The sequence below is a fragment of the Saimiri boliviensis genome, chromosome 2 (genome assembly GCF_048565385.1).
Source record: "Saimiri boliviensis isolate mSaiBol1 chromosome 2, mSaiBol1.pri, whole genome shotgun sequence".
Lineage (NCBI taxonomy): Eukaryota > Metazoa > Chordata > Mammalia > Primates > Cebidae > Saimiri > Saimiri boliviensis.
In genome coordinates, this window is record NC_133450.1 from 68,446,498 (window position 1) to 68,466,563 (window position 20,066).

At 44.4% G+C, this 20,066-nt stretch overlaps 2 pseudogenes; both read right to left on the minus strand.

Annotated features, from left to right (window-relative positions):
- Nucleotides 1-6,084: 6,084 nt before the first annotated feature.
- LOC120363084 (palmitoyltransferase ZDHHC3-like) lies at nt 6,085-8,689 on the minus strand (annotated as a pseudogene).
- Nucleotides 8,690-14,055: 5,366 nt separating this feature from the next.
- LOC141582652 (small ribosomal subunit protein eS19 pseudogene) lies at nt 14,056-14,493 on the minus strand (annotated as a pseudogene).
- Nucleotides 14,494-20,066: the final 5,573 nt, after the last annotated feature.

Consider the following 20,066-nt stretch of genomic DNA (forward strand, 5'->3'; position numbering starts at 1 on the left):
TGCTATCCTTCTGTATTTCCTAGAGACTATAAACTTAGTCATAAAGATGATCCTGAGTCTACAATCTTTCTTGAGACTTTCAGCCAGTAATGAAAAAGACAGGCAAGTGTTGGCAAAGGTGTGGAGAAATGGGAACCCTCATACACTGCTGGTGGGAATGCAAAATGGTGCAGCCACTCTGGAAAATAGTGTGTCTATTTCTTTAAAAGTTACAGATAAATTTGTCATACAACTTGGAAATTCCACTCCTAAGTATCTCCTCAGGAGACATACACACATATGTCCATGCAAAGATCTGCACATGAATGTTCATAGCAGCATCGCTTTTAATGGTCAAGAAATGGAAACAACTCAAATGTTATCAACTGATGTGTGAATAAACAAAATATAGAACAGAACATTGTTCAGCAATAAAAATGAACTATTGTGATTCCTCAAAATGTTAAAAATTAAACTATCATGTGATCAAGCAATCTCACTTCTGGGTGTATATCCAGAAGAACTGACAGCCGTGTCTCAAAGAGATATTTTCACACACATGTTCATAACAGTGTCATTCAAAATAAATAAGAGATAGAAGCAACACAGATATTCACTGACGCATGAATGGATAAACAAAATGTAGTGTATACCTGCAATGGAATATTTTTAAAGGAGGACATTTTAGTATTAAAAAAGAAGGAAATTCTGTAAATTCTGTAGATGCTACAACATGGATGAAACTTGAAGTCATTAAAAAAAACAAGCCAGTTACAAAACGAAAATTATTATATGATTCCACTTAAATAGGTTATCTAGCCTTTTATACCCTACTTAGGCTGAGCTGGCCATGGTTCTGCTGGTCACCTCTGGGGGTTTCGAGAGCCCATCCCACATCTGCATTAGTGGTTGTGGCCTCTGGAGCCCTTTCCTAAACTGTTGCAAGCTGAACCGATCTTAGAACTCATGAATGAGTTGCTTGCAATAGTTTAGGAAACTTCATTGGATGCATGGTTAGCTACAGTGATAGCCTGACTTCAATGAGTGCTTTTTGTCACAGGTTTAATGTAGCTGAAAGCCCATGTGCCATATTGAAAACTCCTCACAACCGCATCCTAGTTAAACTTCATTTCTATCATCATAATAACCCAGATGCAAGGATAGGCAAGAAGGCATTATTGAGAGGAGAAGTGGGGATGTGACCTTCATCCCCAATTCAGACGTGTGTTCTTTTGCGTTTCATTTGGTTATATTTTCTTCTTGTGGGTGCATGTGATTTGTCACATGCTTGCCTCTATGAGCACTGGAAATGTCTGTGAGGAGACCTGGTAGCTCCTGACACCTTGAGATTAGAGCTAATTAGTGTTGTTCCAGAGCCTTGCATCAGACGATAAGCTAAATATTGGAAATACAAAGCCTTTAGCTCTGACAGGGTAAAGGTAACAGAGCCCAGATATAACTCTCTAGGTATGCCTTTGATTACAAGGAAGCTTTATGAATATTTATAAGACTTTAAAAAGGAATCTGGATTATCATCAGATGGCTTTGTATACACATAATGTTAAAATGTTCTAAGAGGAAGAAGGGGAAGACAAGCACTGGGCAAGGCAGGCTTTATTCCTTTTTCTGCCCCATTAAACTGAGAGCTTTGTTGCCTCAGTATACCTTTCCTATTTCTGTTATTTACTCATGTGATCTTGGGTCAGTCATATAACCAGCAAAGGTAAGAAAATATATGTTCTAATATGGGGCAGGTTCTGACCCATCAGAGGGATGGTCCCCAAGACTCCTGCTGTGCTAGGCATTAACCATTGTGAATTACTTGGTGAATTGTAGTGAGGTCTAGGATGTCCTGGGAGAAGGTCGAGGACAGCCAGGGGCAAAGAGAGGCTTTGGGACAAAAGTTTGAATAACTATAAGCAGAATCACTTCGAATTCGGGGCAACAGTTATTTACCACCTCATTTGGAACTGTGTCAGTTTTTTAACAATTAGTATGGCTGTAGTAGTGCATAATGGCCACGTATAACCTTTCCATGGTTCCGTTCCTCATCTACAGAATGGGGATAAACCAGGCTGCCTGCCTTGTAGAGTTATTAAACTTTATATGTAGAGTTATTAAACTTTATATGTATTTGAGCACAGTAAAGCCTGTAAAACAGAAATACAGAGTAAGAGTTTTTGAGGGTGATTCCTTCTTCTTGAGGGGTGGGAAGCTTTCCCAGTTGGTGAATGTTCTTTGGGGCTGAGGTTGTTAGAGGGCTGACTCCAATCTGAGATTACAGAGTATTCCGATAAAACTCAGGACTGAAAATAGACAATGGGATGGGCCCTCTAGGAGAGCACTTCAGACAGCTACTGGAGCCAGCATATCGGAGACCAGGACTGAAACTCCAGGAAGAGGAAAGAATGACCCCTTCCATCCCTAGGGCTGTCTCTGATGTCTGCCCTTTACCTACTTCCTGTAGGGTGATTTGGTATCTGTGAACAAGGGATGGAGGGGAGAAGAAACACATGTTTCAACTCTGACCCCATCAGGGAGGTAACTGTTTTCTGCCAAAGGGAGTATAATTAAAAGAGCCTGACTCATAACTGGTACTCATTAAATATTTGATAATTAACACTGTGGTAGTATTAGTAGCTCACAGGAGAACACACGGCAGGACGCAACACTCAGATTGGACAGAGGGAGAAAGCAACTAAACTATTAAAATGGAAGGGAATCCATTGTTGGGAATAAATAAGTAATAGCAGGCATGTTTCAGAGCATACTGAAACAATGCAATGTCTTTATTATCTCTCAATTTATTTATTTAATACAAAAATTCCTGGCATCTTATGGCAGATTAGGATTTATTTATCTGACACGATGCTGCCATCACCCTGTCTTAGTACGTTCTATGCTGCTAAATCCTGGCCCTGTCACTTACTAGCTGTGTCTCCAGACAAATAACCTATGTGTCAAAGGTTGCCAGACTTAGGAAATAAAAATACAGGCTGCCTAATTACATCAGAATTTATAATCGTCCATGCACTCAGATAATAGGAAAATATTGTACAGAACATACTTTAACAATTACTTGTTGTTTATTTGAAATAAATATCAGTAGCTAAATTACATGCTGCTTTAATTATATTTCCCCAATGATTTGGCTCTCGTTAATGGTTCCTTGTTTTGTAGAATGTGCTTATAAAATTCCTTACACTTACAGTCTAAGTTCCATTTACATTGCAACACAGCTTTTCTACAGTTATCATATCTGAATCATTTCATTCTTTTGTCCAGTGAACCTTCATTAATGAGAAAAAATACTCAACATTAGCATGGTGAGCCAGTATATTGGGTATGTCCTGGCATCAAATTAACAACCCAGAGGGCTTCTGTTCAAATACAGTTTGTTGGAGTATATAATACCATCTCTCATGGCGTAAGTTGCCTTCCTACTCTTCAGGATTACATCAACAACTTTTTATTAATCCACTGGCAAAAAAGAGCATTGTCATCAACTTTTATTTTCTTCTTCTTCAACACTACATATGAGAATTTCACTTGCTCACAGGCCAGAAGTCCATGTAAAAGAATAGAGTTCTCCAAGGGCTGAAACCGTTTCAAAAGATAGTTATGGTAAGTGCCATATTAATTATCCACTTCAAGTAGGAGTTTCTTTTCCTGTTCATAAATAATATTGTTCTTTTTAAGAACAGCCATGACACTTCTTAAGAACAGCTTTGACTAAAAAGCGATAATTTTTGGTCAAGACTTTCTTTATTCAGCAAGTTCTTTTAAGCACTGGAGTACTTCAATAACACTGTTTGCTCTTCTTCAATTTGCATAATCATATTGCTAAAAGATATTTAAAATTATGAACAAGAAATTAGTAGGCTTCATTCAACGGATTATTTAAAAAGTCAGCTGCATTTATTCAAGAGAGCCAATAGGGTTTTGGATGGGAGAGAATGAAAAACTGTCAGGTCTCCAAGACCATCCCCACCATCAGAAATTTACTAGAAGATAGATTTAACCATTCTACAGTATAAATGTTCTTCAAAACATATTGTTCTATACAATAAAACATGCAATGTTATTGTCAACTAAAAACAATAAATACTTTTTTTTGAGACAGGGTCTTGCTCTGTTGCCCAGGCTGGAGTGCAGTGGCATGATCATGGGTCACTGCTGCCTTGACCTCCTGGTCTCAAGTGATCCTCCTCCCTCAGCCTCCTGAGTAGCTGGGATTGAAGGCACACACCAGCATGCCTGGCTAATTTTTGTTTTTTGTTTTATTATTTTTTTTAACTTTTAAGTTCAGGGGTACATGTGCAGGTTTGTTATATAGGCAAACTTGTGTTATGGAGGTTTGTTGTACAGATTATTTTGTCACCCAGGTATTAAGGCTAGTATCTGTTATTTGTTTATTTATTTATTTATATGAGATTTCATACCTCCATATTGTAACCCCCAAGAGGAAATATTTTTCTGTTGCATCCCAGAACACATATGCACACAACCCCAAAAGTTTCATAAAATAATGCTTATCCTGCAATATGTAATACATTAAAATTTTTTCTTGAAAAAAATGCTGGTTGCAAACCATGAATAGTTGTGATCCATGGTTTGAAAAGCACAGCTCTAACACAGCTAACATTTATAAAGCCATGCTGTAGCCAGACATTGTACATTCACATTTATTACCCTTGTTTGAGCCATCCATCAACTTTGTGACTTAGATTATCATCTCCATTTTATAGATGAGAAAACTGAGGCTTAAGGAAGTTGCCGCTCAAAGTCACATTTTGGTAGTAAAATGTGGTGGTAAGTAGCCAAGCAGGGATTTGAACAAAAGGCTGAAGCCAAGAGCCAAATGCTTGGTCACCAGACTACATGTCTTCAGCTGCGGAAATGCAGGGCAAACTTATGTCCTTGTTAGAGTCCCTGCGTCCCCTAGAAGGCTTTTGGCTAACGTTCCTGTGCAGCGCTTGTCATCACTCCTTGGATCAGCTTTCTTGGCTCCTCCTGTGTGTGTGTGTGTGTGTGTGTGTGTGTGTGTGTGTGTGTGTGTACAGAGCGGGGCTCCTGGCGGCCACTCTGCTTCGCTATGGCCATCACATTGCCCAAGTCAGCAGGGATGTTTTCTTGAGGGAGAGGGTGGGGAAAAAAACTTTCAGTTTGAGTGTATCTGTGGCTTGTTTCTACTTCACTATGATTCTTTATCTTCTGTGCGGTGATACTGTCAGATATGTATGCAAAGGATATAAGAAAAAGCTGCGTGGGTGTTGAAGCCCAGAGATGGAAAGCAAAGATTAGGGCATGTGCAGGTATTCAGGGTGCTAAAACGCCCCCCACTTTAGACTCCCCACAGCCACCACTACCATCTGGAAGTCTCTTGGTTCTACTCTTCTCTTTTCCCCTCCGGCCTGGTTCTTCACCTCAGGGCCCGTCTCATCAATTGAATCCCTCCCTAGATAGGTTCAATCGATGAGATGAACAAGGAGTGGTGGGCAGGCTAATAATTTGGATCCACTTCATACACACTTGCTGTCTTGGCAGTCATGTGTTGCGGAGGCCGCAGGTGAGGAGGGAAGGAGGTCCTAGTGGCTTCTCAGCGGTGAGAGCACATGCCTGTCTCACAGTCAGCCCACTCAACTGCACTACGCTGAGCTCTCAGCAGCACACAGGACCCATATCACTAGCGGGCATCAGGGACCACCTGAAGAGCCACCCCTGTAAGCCCCGAGGGGATTCTCAGACTTGAGAGTTAGTCAGAATCACCTGGGGGCTGTTCAAATACAGACTGCTGGGCCCCATTCTGAGTTTCTGGCTCAGCAGGCCTGGAGTGGTTACTGAGAATGTGCACTTCTTTCTTTTTTTTGAGACAGAGTCTTGCTTTGTTGCTCAGACCGTAGTGCAGTGGCACAGCTCGACTCACTGCAACCTCTGCCTCCCTAGTTCAAGCAATTCTTTTCACCTCAACTTACAGAGTAGCTGGAATTATAGGCTCCTGCCACCATGCCTTGCTCACCATGTTGGCCAGACTGGTCTTGAACTCCTGACCTCAAGTGATCCGCCTGCCTCAGCCTCCCAAAGCGCTGGAATTACAGGCTTGAGTTACTGCGCCCAGGTGAGAATGTGCATTTCTAACAAGTTCTCAGGTGGTGCTGACGTTGATGCTGCTGGTCTGGAGACGTCAAAAAGTGCATCCTTGAGAAGGATTTTAGCAAAATCTCTCTTCAAATTTCTTTGATGTTTATGGGCCCCTTCTAGGTGGGGCCCCTTCCCTGTACTGGCTGGCTCTCCCTTTAAGCTGATGCACTGGAAGTCTTGAAAACAGAGAAATTAAAAAGCCATTAGTCTGGCTGGCAAAGCCCCGCCTAGCCTCCTAGGGAGGAGTTTCTGTGTGATACCAAACTCACACAGGTGTTTAAATGCTTGTTAATTTACTTCATCTGAGGTGAGAGAAAAACCAGAGGCCAGAGAAGTGATTTTGTTTTGTTTTTTTTGAGACAGAGTCTTGCTCTGTCCCCAGGCTGGAGTGCAGTGGGACAATCTTGGCTCACTGCTGTGACATGGCAATTGCTCCATAAACTGCATACCTCGACCATACCTCAGCTTTCTGTTGAAACTGCTCTCTGTAGCCCTAATGTGACAGGCAAGCAGTCCAAACCAACGCCACCTTGGCCCCTGCACCGTTTTAAGACTTGTAGTAAGTAACTAAGGTCTGTGGTTTCCACCCTCCCTAGACAAGATGTAAACTAACGCTTATCTTGACTTCCGTGAACCACTTAAGTAACAATCGGAATGTCCAAAGCCCCTTGCCCCCATCCCCGCCCAGGAGGTGGTTTACAGGCATAAAAGGTCTTGACACCCTCCTTTAGGGATCACGTGTTAGACGCGAGTCCTACTTGGCTGCCGGCAATAAAGACCCTGTAATTTGGCCTAGTCTTTGTCTCAGTGGTGATTTCGCACTCGCTCGGTTACAACACTGTAACCTCCACCTCCCGGATTCAAGTGATTCTCCTGCTTCAGCCTCCTGAGTAGCTGGGATTACAGGTGCCCGCCACCACGTCCGGCTAAGTTTTGTATTTTTAGTAGAGATGGGATTTCACATCATGGCCAGGGTGATCTTGAACTCCTGACTTTATGATCCACCCGCCTCGGCCTCCCAAAGTACTGGGATTACAAGCGTGAGCCACCGTGCCTGGCCTAGCAGTGTTTTTTTTTTTGTTGTTGTTTTTTGAGACAGCATCTTGCTCTAGGTGCCAGGCTGGAGTGCATTGCGAGATCTCGGCTCACCGCAACCTCTGCCTACCGGGTTCAAGCAATTCTCCTGCCTCAGCCTCCCGAGTAGCTGGGACTACAGGCGCGCGCCACCATGCCCAGCTAAGTTTTGTATTTTTAGTAGAGACGGGGTTTCACCATGTTGGCCAGGAGGGTCTTGATCTCTTGACCTCGTGATCTACCCGCCTCGGTCTCCCAAAGTGTTGGGATTACAGGCGTGAGCCACTACGCCCAGCCAAGCAGTGATTTTAAAAGGAAAAAAGGGCAGCTTTGGTCACCAAAAAAAATTTAAAAAAATGATTCACACACACAAAAAAAAACCGTGGGGACTTTTTTTTGGTTCTGCAATGCTCAGCCATTTTACGTCAGACATAAAAACGTTTTTGAGTAGTTGTTTTGTTCTTTTGATTTAAACATTCATGAGAATGGATGGGACCGTAGTGCTGTGCTGTGGCTTGCGTCTGAGTGGCCATGCTGGTCCGGGTCCTTCAGACCACCTATGCTGCGCGTCTGCCTTCCCCTGTGTGGTGGCTAAGGGGCTGGCCCAGCCTAGAGAGAAGGGGTGGCTGCCTGCCACCACACCTTGCTAATTTTTGTATTTTTGGTAAAGGCGGTATCTTTGATAAAGACAAGTTTCACCACGTTGGCCTGGCTGTTCTGGATGAAAAAAGTGGGTGAAAAAAAATGTTCATCCTTTTTTTTTTTTTTTTTTTTTTCAAATCCATTTTCTCTCTTCCTTTTTCAGTTGTTGCACTCCCGCCTCATCTGCACAGATGGAGTGCAGCTGGGTCGCCAACGTCACTGACACGAGCCTGAGGAAGAGCAGGCCCGCACTGCTGAGCGTAGGGAGGAGAACCGCCATGGTGGGCGGAAAAGCGGCGCTCTGTAGAGCCGCCTTCAGAGCAGCGCCGGAAGTGGAATCCCACCGCGAGGAGCACGTGCAAGGAAACGAGAGCTAGGACGAAGGAGTTCCGGTTGTTCTCGCAGACGCAGTTGTGGACCCAGGGACAGTGGTGTTCCGTCTTGGGAATGCACCGCTTACCGGCGCTGCAGTGGTGGACCCGGGAGGCTGAATGCTGCGGCATTTGGGACACTTGTACACCACCTGCCGCGGCTCCAGCGGGAAGCGCCCATGAATTCTTTACTGGCCTTTCCTTTGGGCACCGCCCCCGGGTCCGTCAGCACGGCCCAGCAGTGGGAGGCCGGGGCCAAGGAGGCCGGCCTTGGTGGCACACAGTTCCGTGGATGGCGCTGTGCACGTAGTCTCGAGATGGAATCAACATGACAAAGAGGACTACACACTCCGCACAGGTAAGGCTGGCACAGGCGATGCCACAGCCGTCACGGATAAACCACATGGTGCCCGCAGGACCGGGTGGGGAGGCGGCTCTGGTTTCCGCTCAGCTTCTCGGGAGCGGTGGGTGGGGATACGCATCAGAAGCTATTCTGTCCACACTGGCATCGTGAAGCCAGAGGCAGTTCCCCAGTATCAGGCCCCCGGTGAGGGTCCCGCTGCTGCCGCCTCCCCAGGCAGTCCCCAAGCCCGATAGGCCTCGAGGTGCGGCAGTGGCTCCTGGAACGAGGCCCCACGGCTCTCTGGACTCCGCCAGACACTGGGCGGCGCGCAGGAGAGTTCCCGACAGTGGGTGGTTCGGCTCTTAGTTGTTTTGTCTTATCCTCTCTCTCCTCCCACCCTTCACTCCCCAGTGGGCCCCTGTGTGTGTTGTTGCCTTCCCTGTGTCCACGTGTTCTCATTGTTCAGCTCCCACTTATGAGGGCATGAACTGCTTGGTTTTCAGTTCCTATGTTGGTTTGCTGAAAATAATGGCCTCCAGCTGCATCCATGTTCCTGCAAGGGACACGATCTCATTGTGTGTGTGTGTGTGTGTGTGTGTGTGTGTGTGTGTGTGTGTTTGTGGCCACATAGTATCCCACGGTGTAAGTGTACCACATTTTCTTTATCCAATCTACCACTGATGGGCATTTAGGTTGATTTCATGTCTTTGCTATTGTGAATAGTGCTGCAGTGAACATATGCATGCATATGTCTTTATAATAGAACGATTTTTATTCTGGAGGTTATATTCCCAGCAATGGGATTGCTGGGTTGAATGGCAGTTCTGTTTTTAGGTCTTTGAGAAATCGCCACACTGTCTTCTGCAATGGTTGAACTAATTTACACTCCCACCAACCGTGTATGTGTTCCTTTTTCTTCACAACCTCTCTGCAGTATCTCTTATTTTTTGACTTTTTAATAATAGCCATTCTGACTGATGTGACATTGTATCTTATTGTGGTTTCAATTTGCATTTCTCTGATAATTAGTGATGTCAAACATTTTTTTCATATGATTGTTGGCCACATATATATCTTTTTTTGAAAAGTGTCTGTTTATGTCCTTTGCCCACTGTTTAATGGGGTTATTTTTGTCTTGTGAATTTAAGTTCCTTATAGATGCTGAATGAAAGACCTTTGTCGGGTGTATAGTTTGAAAAAAATTTTTCCCATTCTGTAAGTTGTCTGTTCACTCCGATGATAGTTTCCTTTGCTGTGCAGAAGCTCTTTAATTAGATCCCATTTGTCAATTTTTGCTTTTGTTGTAATTGCTTTTGGTGTCTTCATCATGAAATCTTTGCTCATTCCTATGTCCAGAATGGTATTGCCTAGGTTGTCTTCCAGGGTTTCATACTTTTGGGTTTTACATTTAAGTCTTTAGTCCATCTCAACTTAATTTTTGTACATGATATAAGAAGGGGTCCAGTTTCAGTCTTCTGTATATAGCTAGGCAGTTATCGCAGCACCATTTATTGAATAGGGTATACTGTCCCCGTTGCTCATTTTTCTCAGATTTATCGAAGATCAGATAGTTGCAGGTGTGTGGGCTTATTTCTGGGTTCTCTATTCTGCTTTACTGGTCTGTGTCTGGTTTTGTACCAGTACCATTATGTTTCGGTTACTGTAGCCCTGTAGTGTAGTTCAGAGTTGGGTGGTGTAATGCCTCCAGCTTTGTTCTTTTTTTTTTTAAGATTGCCTTGACTATTCTGGCCCTTTTTTGGTTCCATGTGAATTTTAAAATAGTTTTTTTTCTAGTTCTGTGAAGAATGTCAGTGGTAGTTTAACAGGAATAGCACTGAATCTAGAAATTGCTTTGGGCAGTATGATCAATTTAATGATGTTGATAATGATAATGATACTGATCTATCCATGAACACAGAATGTTTTTCAATTTGCTTGTGTCATCTCTGATTTCTCTGAGCAGCGTTTGTAGTTCATCTTACAGAGATCTTTCACCTCCCTGGTTATAAGTATCTAAGCTATTAAAATGGAAGCTGTTGTTTGGGAATAAGTAATTAATGGCTGGCACGTTTTTATTTTTTATTTTTTGGTGGAAATTTTGAATGGGATTTTATTTTTATCTTTTTGGTGGCAATCATGAATGGGATTGTGTTCCTGAATTGGCTCTCAACTTGACTGTTGTTGGTATATAGGAATGTTAGTGGTTTTTGAGAATTAATTTTGTATCCTGAGACTTTGCTAAAGTTGTTTGTTAGCCTGAATAGCTATGGGGCTGAAACTAAGGGATTTTCTAGATACAGGATCCTGTCATCTGCAAACGGGGATAGTCTGACTTCTTCTTTTCTTATTTGAATGCTCTTTATTTATTTTTCTTGACTGATTGCCCTGGTCAGGATTTCCAAAACTATGCTGACGAGTAGTGAGAAAAGGCATCCTTGTCTTATGTTGACTTTCAATATTTCCAGCTTTTGCCTGTTCAGTATGATGTTGGCTATGGGTGTGTCATACATGGCTCTTATTATTTTGAGGTGTATTCCTAAAATACTTAGTTTATTGAGAGTTTTTAACATGAAGCATTGTTGAATTTTATCAAAAGTTTTTTCTGCATCTAATTTCAGCAGATCTTGAAATTAAGAAAAAAGCCTTTTCTGCATCTATTGAGATAATCATGTGGATTTTGTCTTTAGTTCTGTTTATATGATGAATCACATTTATTGTTTTCCAGATGTTGAACCAACTTTGGATCCCAGGGTAAAGGGATCTAAATTGATTGTGGTGCTACTGGATTCGGGTTGCCAGTATTCTATTGAGGATTTTTGCATTGATGGTCATCAAGGATATTAGCCAGAAGTTTTCTTTTTTTGTTGTGTCTCTGCCAGGTTATGGTAGCAGGATGATGCTGGCCTCATAGTATGAGTTATGGAGGAGTCCCTCCTCCTCAATTTTTGGGAACAATTTCAGTAGGAATGGTACCAGCTCTTCTTCATACATCTGATAGAATTTGGCTGTGAATCTGTCTGGTGCTGGGTCTTCTTTTTCTTCTTTCTTTTTTGTTAGTAGGCTATTTATTACTGCCTCAATTTCAGAACTCATTATTGGTATGTTCAGGGATTCAATTTTTTCCTGGTTCAGTCTTCGGAGGGTGTATATGTCCAGGAATTTATCAGTTTCTTCTAGATTTTCTAGCTTATATGCATAGAGGTGTTCATAATATTCTCTTATGGCTGTTTGTATTTCTGTGGAGTCAGTGGTAATATCTCCCTTGTCATTTCGGGTTGTGTTTATTTGACCCTTCTCTATTTTTCTTTTTTTTTTTTTTGCTTTTAAAATTTTTATTGTTTCTTTTTCTGAAATGGACTCTGGCTCTGCTCAGACTGCAGTGCAGTGGTGTGATCTCGGCTCACTGAAACTTCCATCTCCTGGATTCAAGCAATTCTTCTGCCTCAGCCTCTCCAGTAGCTGGGATTACAGGTGTGTGCCACCATGCTTGGCTAATTTTTACTTTTTTTTTTTTTTTTTTTGAGACGGAGTTTTGCCCTTGTTACCAGGCTGGAGTGCAATGGCGCGATCTCGGCTCACCGCAACCTCCGCCTCCTGGGCTCAGGCAATTCTCCTGCCTCAGCCTCCTGAGTAGCTGGGATTACAGGCACGTGCCACCATGCCCAGCTAATTTTTTGCGCTTTTAGTAGAGACGGGGTTTCACCATGTTGACCAGGATGGTCTCGATCTCTCGACCTCGTGATCCACCCGCCTCGGCCTCCCAAAGTGCTGGGATTACAGGCTTGAGCCACCGCGCCCGGCCTAATTTTTACTTTTAATTTTAATTTTTGAGATGGAGTTTCACTCTTGTTGCCCAGGCTGGAGTGTAATGGTGCAATCTTGGCTCACTGCAACCTCCACCTCCTGGGTTCAAGCAATTCTCCTGCCTCAGCCTCCTCAGTAGCTGGGATTACAGGCACCCACCACCACACCTAGCTAATTTTTCATATTTTTAGTAGGGACGGGGTTTCACCACGTTAGCCAGGCTGTTCTTGGAACTCCTGACCTCAGGTGATTCACCTTAGCGTCCCAAAGTGCTGGGATTACATGCGCGAGCCTCTGTGCCTGGCCACAGTGATGCATTTGGAAAGTGCCTGGCACAGTGCAGTGCTGGCACACAGTAGGTTCTAAGCGTGTTTTAAATACGAATCCTTCAGTACTGACAGTCAAGCTGGGAAGGGCGGCAGCTTCATTCTCCCCTGGTGTAGGACCCGATGGCTTTGATACTTCCTGTTTTCAACACTTATGCCTTAGATTTGGGGACTGCCAACTGGCTGTCCACCAGCAGAGCTATTCAAAGCCAAGGCTCTCCATGGCATGTTGCCCAATTAAGAGTTAGCAGGGTCACACACGGGGAGGCGAAGGCTCGGGGTGGTGGAAGGTGCACATGGTCACATGTGATTAGGAAGAGTTGGGATTTAAACTCAAGTACTTTAAACTTCAAAACCCAGGCTTGGCCCTTTCCAGGAAATGGGTCAGATCCCAGGAATAACTTGGACAGGGGAATCCTGGGAGATATTGGCCAAACCAGTTTAATCTTCCCAACTGGGAGCAACATCAGGTCACAGCAGGTCCCAAGAGCTCCTTTCCCTTCTTGCCCACTGGGTGGTGTTGGGATCTCCTGCCCAGATCAGGTGCCCAATCATGGGCGGAGACCCCATCACACTTTGCTGTGTAAACCAGTCACGGTGGAGGACTGCTGAGGTCATGCAGCCCCCGTGTGGCCACACTGGGAGCTGCACTTCTGCACAGGCACCTAGCAGGCTCCACTTCCACCGGCTTCCCGCCACTGCTACACTCAGCAGGCCCGTCACTCAGATGCAGAGTGAAGGCACAAGGACCATCCAGAACGTGCAGGTCCAGGAGTGTTAGCGTGCAGGCAGCACAGGCCACTTTGCGGTGGAGGCTCCCTGGTGGCCTGTCTGTGCTCCACCTTCCAGGGAGAAGCGTGAGCCGTGGACCCTCTTGCTTTCCTCCAGCAGAAGCCACCTCTGCAGCCCATGTCCAGCTGAGCGCACAGCTTACTGCCCTCTACAGCTCACACAGCCGTCCTTTCTTACTTTTTGAGAACTGCAAAGACAGGATGTGGGGGAGTCAGCCACAAGGGCCCCTAGGTCCTTCCTCCAAACCCAGATAGGAACTGTTTGACTGGGGAGGCCCTACTGGCTGCCAGGTACACAGCCACTTAGGCACCCTCACTCAAGGGAAAGGAGGAAGCTCTTCCTCCTCATGCCCCCAAAGAGCAACCAATCAGGAGACCCAGACCAGACCAGGAGCTGTGGCTCACACCTGTAATCCCAGCACTTTGGAAGTCTGAGGCAGGAAAATCGCTTGAACCCAGAAGGCAGAGGTTGCAGTGAGCTGAGATGATACCACTGCACTCCAGCCTGGGCGACAGAGCAGACTCTAAAGAGACCCAGACCAGGATTATGAATGAGGCAATTTATTAACCCAGCATGGTTTGTTCTAATGCTTCTTGTTGGCAGCTGTCACCTGTCCAGCAATTCTGTTCAGATCTCTCTGTCCCTGAGGTGTCAGTTTGCGGCCCCCATCTTGGTCCTTATCCACCATTTTCAGCCCCTCCAGGGCTTGGAGGACCCGGCGGGCCATGCTCTTGGAGGCTCGGCTGAAGTGGCTGGGCATGACGCCATTTCTCTGACGTCCCCCATAGATCTTGGTCATGCAGCCAACCCCAGCGCCACCCCGGAGGTACAGGCGCAGCGCTGTGGAAGCAGCTGGCGTGTAGAAGCAGTTCTCATCGTAGGGAGCAAGCTCTTTGTGCTTGGCCAGCTTGACGGTGTCCACCCATTCAGGGACTTTCAACTTCCCGGACTTTTTGAGAAAGGCTGCCAGAGCTCTGACAAACTCCTGCTGGTTCACGTCTTTTACAGTAACTCCAGACATCGTGCGACCTCCGCACTGCCAGCCGGGGGAACGGGGGCTCTTCTCTCTTTTCTTCTTGATTAGTATAGTTTGCAGGCTATTTTATTGTTTTTTTCAAAAAAGCAGCTCTTGGTGTAAGGTCTATCACCTAGGTAAAATTAGGAAACCGAGGCAAGTATAAGAAGATGAGAAGCCAGTTTATTTAGCGCCTGGGCAAGGTTCTATGGTCCAAGAAGGGGGCCACAAAAGTCGTGCCCTGCTGTTCAGGGGTGGGGTTTTATCGGGAGTGGAGGCAATTGATTGGCTATTGGAGAAACAAAGCAAAGGCAATTTCATTGGCTATAGGGAAAAAGGACGTGCACAGGGCGAGCTGTCATTGGTAGGTGGGCGGGACTTTGGGTAAGCGGGCCGGCGGCGTCCAACAGGGCAGACTGCTATTGGGCAGTGTTTGGTGAGGCTTCTTTAATTTTGGGCAGGGTTTTCCAACAGCGGGCTGGGGGTTGAGTGCATAGTTTGGTGCTGAGTGTGGCCATGGGTATGGTATGCAGAGGCGGGTTCGGGGAAGCCATGTGGCGAGGCCAGATAATGAGCTTGGTGATGACGTAGTTATCAGGCAGGGAGAGGGATGGGTGTGTCCATTTAGCTCCCAGCAAGGCAACCGGCCTTACACTGATCTTCTGAATGGTTTTTTCATGTCTCTGTCTCCTTCAGCTGAGCTCTGATTTTGGTTATTTCTTGTCTTCTACTAGTTTTGGGTTTTGTTTGCTCTTGGTCTCTAGTTCTTTTAGTTGTGATGTTAGGTTGTTAACTTGAGATTTTTCTAACTCCCCTCCCCCGTGACTGCCCAGGCTGGAGTGCAATGGTTCTATCTCAGCTCACTGCAACCTTTGCCTCCTGGGTTCCAGCGATTCTCTCACCTCTACCTCCCTAGTAGCTGGGATTACAGGCCCCCACCAGCATGCCCAGCTAATTTTTGTATTTTTAGTAGAGATGAGTTTCCATGTTGGCCAGGCTGGTCTCAAACTCCTGACCTCAGGTGATCCACCTGCCTCAGCCTCCCAAAATGATGGGATTACAGGCATAAGCCACTGTGCCCAGCCTTTCTAATTTTTTGATGTATTTAGTGCTATAAATTTCCCTCTTAACACTGCCTTAGCTGTGTCCCAGAGATTCTGGTATATTTTATCTTTGTTCTCATTAGTTTCAAATAAATTCTTGATTTCTGCCTTTATTTCATTATTTACCCCAAAGTCATTCAGGAGCAGGTTATTCAATTTCCATGTGATTGTATATTTTTGAGTGAATTTCCTAGTTTTGATTTCTAATTTGATTGCATTGTAGTCTGAGAGACTGTTATGATTTCAGTCCTTTTGCATTTGCTGAGGAGTATTTTACTTTCAATCATGTGGTCAATTTTAGAGTATGTGCCATGTGGTAATGAGAAGAATGTATATTCTATTGCTTTGGGGTAGAGAGTTCTGCAGGTATCTATCAGGTCAATTTGATCCAGTGCTGAGTTCAGGTCCTAATTATCTTTGTTAATTTTCTGCCTTGGTGATCCGTCTAATATTTTTAGTGGGGTGTTAAAGTCTCCCACTATTATTGTGGGACAAGCCTATCTTGGGACATACCCAAAACCCTCCTCTGGCCAGGACAGGCTTACTCTAACCCTGAAGATGGAGACAACCTGGGATACCAGGTGTGGGTGGCCCCCTGGCTGACATCCATCATGCCCTCTGCTGCAGGGACGGCCCTCCTCTTTTTTTCATACTTTCTTGTCCTTGCTCGAACCTTTTTTGGTGACAATGGGCTTTTAATATTTTCCTCCCAAAACTGTGTGGCTGGTAGTAGCATTTCAAAATTTTGCCCAGAGGAAATAGAGGATTAAGAAGTTCAGGGGACAGCCAGGCGCAGTGGCTCACGCCTGTAATCCCAGCACTTTGGGAGGCCGAGGTGGGTAGATCACGAGGTCAGGAGATGAAGGTCATCCTGGCCAACATGGTGAAACCCCGTCTCTACTAAAAATACAAAAATCAGCCAGGGGTGGTGGCACATGCCTGTAGTCCCAGCTACTCGGGAGGCTGAGGCAGGAGAATGGCTTGCACCCGGAGGTGGAGGTTGCAGTGAGTTTGCGCCGGCAACAGAGTGAGACTCTGTCTCAAAAAAAAAAAAAAAAAAAAAAAAAAAAAAAAAAAGGTTCAGGGGATTATTTCACTTATTTTGAAAAGAACCAGAACTGAAACAGACCTGCTTGGTCCCAGTCTAGCACTTCATCAGCCATGCCATCAGCTTGCAGTTTTGCTGTCCACTATGCTATCAGCTTGCAGTTTTGTCTCAGGATCCTTCTGAAAAGAATAACTGTGTGCCAACCTTTTTCAAACACCAATCTCTTTAAGGTCTTACAAAAATTTTTTTGAATAGCGATATCAGTAAGAGGCTTATGAAACAACCCAAAAGGATACAAAGCTGTAGCTATTTTCCGGGCTCTCTTTCTTTAAGACCTTCAGGCAGTTCCCAGAACAGACTGGTAATGACTCAGGATGAATTATCATCCCCAGGGCAAATTCTACAAAGGCTGATGATTTATAGCCCGCCTCACCATTGCCATTTCCTAACAGTTACCTCCAGGCGGTGCTGCCTAACATGTAATCATTAGAACTTTATTATTTCGCTTCCAAGAACTGCCATTGTTTCAAAAGAAAAAAAAAATGGATCCTTTATATCCTATTTTGAATTATGTAGTCTTTTTCTCCCAAAGGACAAAGAAGAGATGTTTTTAAAAGTGTGGAGAAAGGCCAGCTGCGGTGGCTCATACATGTAATCCCAGCACTTCGGGAAGCCAGGGGGGAAGACTGCTTGAGCCAGGAGTTTGAGATGAGCATGGACATCTCTACAAAAAAATAAAAAATTAGACAGGTGTGTTGGTGCATGCCTGTGATCCCAGCTACTTGGGATGCTAAGGTGAAAGGATCGCTTGAGCCCAAGTGGTCAAGGCTGCAGTGAGTCATGATCACACCACGGCACTCCAGCCTGGGTAACAGAGCAAGACCCTGTCTCAAAAAAAAAAAAAGTAAATGTGGAGGAGACAGAACATCTGCCAAAATCTTAGAGAATAGTGCTAAAAGGGGAGCTACGAGAATAAGGGAACACATTTTATTTATTTCACAAAAGGATTCTAAAACAGGCAGTGAGACAACAGAGAGAGTCTATCTGTAAGTCAGATTTCAGAAGTGGTACCAATGACCCTTTCTATAGTATTTCTCACCAACTGCAAGCAAGTGAAACAAGTTCAAGTTCCAACCCTTAAAATCACTGGATCCATCACTTGTACAATAGCTTGGTTAGATAAAATGGGAAGCTACATTCCATTTTTACTTTAGTGTGAGTTATTCTGGCCTTTTGTCAGAGGACAGCTGAGAGCTTATTTTCTGAAGTGAACGGAGACAAAATACTGTAGAGCACTTGCTAGGAGACAGTGAAACCCATGGAAGGCAGCTCTTTGTAGGGAGGTGGATGAAAAGAACAAGCTTACTTATTTCATAAAAGGATCAAGGGAAGTCCCTAAATAAAGATCCTGTGTAAACCTAGTGATTTCCCTCCGTGCAGAGAGAATGAGGCCACAGAAGGTCCACCCATGGTCAGGGATTTGAGACGTGACACCAGTTACCCTTATTCTGAACCAGGGAGAAGCACAGATTCCTGTATACCTTAGGCCAGATTCTTGGCCATTGGACTTTCCCATGGGCAACAGCTTGCAAAGTGGGAGAAAAAGGAGGTGGTGGAATTGAGGGTCTTTTTCATTTTTGTTATCTGGTCTCTTCCCTAAGGAGGGATGAGAGTTGATTTTGACAGGGGATGGTGAGATGGAACGTGAGGACTCTGAGCACCTGAAAGAGGGCTATGAAGAATGAGGCAGCATCAACACTGGAGGTGAGGAAGCTAGAAAACAAATATTCTCATCTCCTAAACAGGCCTAGAGCCAGCTCTGAGAAAGCTCCCAGCAGATCCTAGAGACATATCCTCTACAGAGAAGATGGCATAGCTTAAACCTTGCTGGATAAAATCCCATAATCTGCCTGTAAGTCCAATTATTTTGGAAATAACATCATTAACTTCCTCAAAGAATGGGAGAAAAAATTAGACTTAGGGTATTATCATCTCTTTTGGACATTTATTCTAAAGGAGCTGGAAGCTGTAAGTGACCTCAGTTTTTCCTGGGGATGTAGAACAGCTTTAGACCTTCTCTTTCTGGAACTGACCCTAGGTGCTCTATTTTAGTTCTCAGACTAGTTCATTTTTGAATTTAATAAAAAAAGAAAAAAGAAAAAATATTCTTTTTTAATTTAAACTGTTTTTTGTTTTGTTATTCTTAGGGTTGACCCTTATAGTCCTTTGCACATTGATCTTCAGATCTTTTTTTTTTTTTTTTTTTTGAGACGGAGTTTCACTCTTGTTACCCAGGCTGGAGTGCAATGGCGCGATCTCGGCTCACCGCAACCTCCGCCTCCTGGGTTCAGGCAATTCTCCTGCCTCAGCCTCCTGAGTAGCTGGGATTACAGGCATGCACCACCATGTCCAGCTAATTTTTTTTGTATTTTTAGTAGAGACGGGGTTTCACCATGTTGGCCTGGATGGTCTCGATCTCTTGACCTCGTGATCCACCCGCCTCGGCCTCCCAAAGTGCTGGGATTACAGGCTTGAGCCACCGCGCCCGGCATGATCTTCAGATCTTAAAAAGAAAAAGAATGCATATATTTTACTTAACTTCTCTTTTAGGGTAAGGAAATAGTTACAGGATTCTATATACTTCTGATGGGGATGTGCATTTGTGCAGTGCTTTGGAAAACAATTTGGTAAAGTAGAAGATACTCATGCCCTATGGTTCAGGAATGTCGTAGATACATACTCCACAGGAAACGAATACTTAGACAACAGGAGACACAGGAATATTCAGAGCAGCATCATTTATAATAGCCCCAAACAGAAAATAACCCAAATGTTAATTCCAATAAAATGGAGAATTTTGGTATTGATAAAATGACTTATAGCTGTGTGGGACAAGATGGGTGAATCTTGAACACAATGTTAAGCAAAAGAGATCAGACCCCAAAACCTATTTTGTGCAATTCCCTTTACATATGGATCAGAAATAGGTAAAATGAATGTTGGTTAGGGCATGCATTCTCAGTGGAGGCAATATTGCCTGCAGAGGAGTGCAAACTGGTCCTTGGAGTGAAAAACATCGTAGGTGTTGTAATGGTCTTCTGCCCTCCAAAGGGCCACAAAACACATGCAGATACACAATGTATCTGTGGTGTTACAGTTCCATGGGGTGTGGGGCAGACTTAGGAAGAAAACTAAATAGGCTTCTTAGTGGTGCAAACATGAAAAGAAAACTGAGAAATATTTATTTATGGATTCATACTTGGGCAGTACAATTATCAAGAACAAAGAGGTGATTACCATACAGATTAGGATAAGGAATCCATCTAGGTGAGCGGTAGGGAGGTGTGAACTGAAGGTACATCTGTGGGCTTCTTGGATACTGGCTGGAATGACCAGGTTGGTGGTTACATGGGCACATAATTTACAAT